Source organism: Callospermophilus lateralis, chromosome 1 (genome assembly GCF_048772815.1).
Source record: "Callospermophilus lateralis isolate mCalLat2 chromosome 1, mCalLat2.hap1, whole genome shotgun sequence".
NCBI classification, from domain to species: Eukaryota; Metazoa; Chordata; class Mammalia; order Rodentia; family Sciuridae; genus Callospermophilus; species Callospermophilus lateralis.
Window position 1 is genome coordinate 11854390 of NC_135305.1, and position 2776 is coordinate 11857165.

Here is a 2776-nt window from a genome sequence, read left to right on the forward strand (position 1 = left end):
ACATGTATCTTTTGATTGTTTAAATGCATGTGCAACTCTGTAAGGAAATCATGAACCTGATTACACTGAATAGCTCTGCAGGATTAAATCATGCAGCGATTTAGCTTTTGCATAGATCATTTGCTCCTTGGTTCATTTTCTAATGAACTCTGTGGAATTCTGGATTAAAAAAAAAACAGGGCATTTCCATTTTGGAAAAACTCACAACATAATACATAACTAAAATTTCCTATCATTCATACCATTTTGAGAGCAGTACTATTCACCAAGTTTGAATAGCAATCACTCCTTCTTAGAGTTCTAAGTGGAAGACATCTGTGCGTTATGAAAATGAGCTAACCCTTAACAGGTTAGAGGAAATTGAAAACATTTTTCCTTATAAAAGATCAAGATTTTCCATTGCCTAAAAGTAGAAATGGATCTGAAATCAGGTTGAAAATTGTTGGGAGATCCATCAAATTGTGAAGAGAGCACTAGCAAGGGCAGGTTCTCAATTTGCACAGATTGAGAAAAGTATACCTTGTCATACAGAGAAGTGCATTTTGATGCCTTTTAATGTCCTTACCTGTAATGTAGATTCTGGAGATTTCAAGTTTGAAATCAAAAGAATAAAAGCAGAAATAAAAGAGTGTCTGAAATACAGAATTAGAGTGAAGGGGAATAGAGCCAACATCTAATCAGGGAAGCTGTTTCCATGGGAAAATCCTATAGCACTGCCTGCCTGCAAGGGGGTTCCTCAAGTGTAACTTTACTAAGAAGTCCTACTCTTTTCCTAAAACTGCCCAAGTGACCCTGGAAACAGTCTGCTTCTATGAATCCCCTCTAATCATGTTTCTGTGGTTAAGCAATGTGCCTATAAGTAGATATATTTAATCACAGTACCATTATATTTCACATTACAAGGATATTTATTCTCTTTAATGTGAACTTACATGTCTACTCCTACATGAATTTGATGTTTCTTTCAACTAACTTCCAAAGTCTTGGGTGGATGTTTCACTGAAGCTCCAAGATATAGCAACAAGATCTGACTTATCAACTATCTTACCAAATCACTCAAATATAATTGATTTTATTTGAGCTGATACATATACTTTTGACTCTATGCTAATTGATTTATTTATAGATTTTTTGCTATCAGACTACAGCTAGAAGATACATATTAATCTTCCAATTAGGAGATATTTGGAAAGGGAATCTGTCCACTTTTTTGCACAATATAGATTAGTGACAGAACAAAATTTGGGCACTTGGTGGGACCAACACGATAATGTTTGTTGATTTCCCATTGAATTGAGCCAAATGAAGAATCAAACACTTAATTCCTCAGATCTCTATGGACATGAACCTTTGAATATTTACAGGTTCAAATGGCTCTCATCAGTGATGTGAAATTTGGACTCTTACCACAACCAGGCCAGGGACTTAGGAGATCAGGAACTTAGGAGTAGAAAAGGTAAGTCGCTAGCTTTTAAACCAGTAAGTAAATAAATCTGCACTTACAGTTTTATACATGATTTTTTTTTTTTTTTGGTAAGAAATTTCAGAAAGAAACTTCTGGCATGAACTGTTACTAAAGGGCAAGAATAAATAATTGAGGCAAATAAAATAATTGGTGAAACAACTAATTCCATCATGTTAACTAATGTGAGCCAAATGCAATACTAATGTCTATTGTACCATTAACTAATTTGTAGTAAAGATCATAGAGATGAGTCTACAGTGATGATTCCACACAGGAATTACTTATCAGCTCATTCATGAAGTCCAGAAAGGTAGAAAAATATTAGATAAGGTGGAAATATTCTTTTTCCTTTTCTTCATCAGCATAGATCCACGATTTGGATTTCGAAGCTCAAAAAGTCAGATTTTATATATTTTTTTAAAAATCTGGTTCAGATACCAGAAAGGGAGAGATAGCTAGAATGATTTATTTTGAGTTTCCACTCCAACTACAAATGGAAGAACAAACTTCAGTGAACCCAAGAGGAAAAGCTCCATGGGTACATTTCTCTGTTCTTCCCAGTGGGATACAGTTGGCAGTGACTGGGAATTAAAAATAAAACAAAGCAGGACTTGATCCTGAGCCAGAACTAAAGCAGCCTGGTGAGCACTGTGGTCAGAACCTCATTCCAACCCTGATCTCAAGAGCGAACATTACTAACTACTGCAAACCTGTATTTGCATCTGTGAATGGTGACAGGGGCTGTGAAGAAAAAATGCCATTACACCAGACCTTGATGAGGCTAATAAATGTCAACTGTTCATAGGATTAAAGAGAGCACAGAACTGAAGGAAGCATCTAAATTTTTTGCAGTTAGAAATTCAACACCATCATCAAGGTATAGCAAAGACTTCCACATAGATCTTGCTTTTCATTTAGATGATTTTAATGAAAAAAATCATTTTGCTTTTATTTCAATTGAAATATTTATATTTTGATTCTCCAAATTAAAATTAAAAAGGAATTTAAACAACTAGAAGAATACTTTAAATGACCTCACTAAAGTATTAAGAAAAAAAGTTAGATTTAAAACTGAAAGGGCAATTCTTCCATGCCAACTGTCTCATGAAAGGGTGAGGGGAAGAGAGGGAGAGAGAATGAGAAGCTCTCAGGGAAAGAAGAGGGGAAATTTTTAGGATATTTAACAAAAGAAAAGTTTCCATTGATCCTGTCACAGAATGGGACCCCTGGGTCATCGACCATGGAACTGTGGATCGTTACACTTATTCAGAAGGAATTTACTATCTCTAATAAATTACTTTGACATGAAAA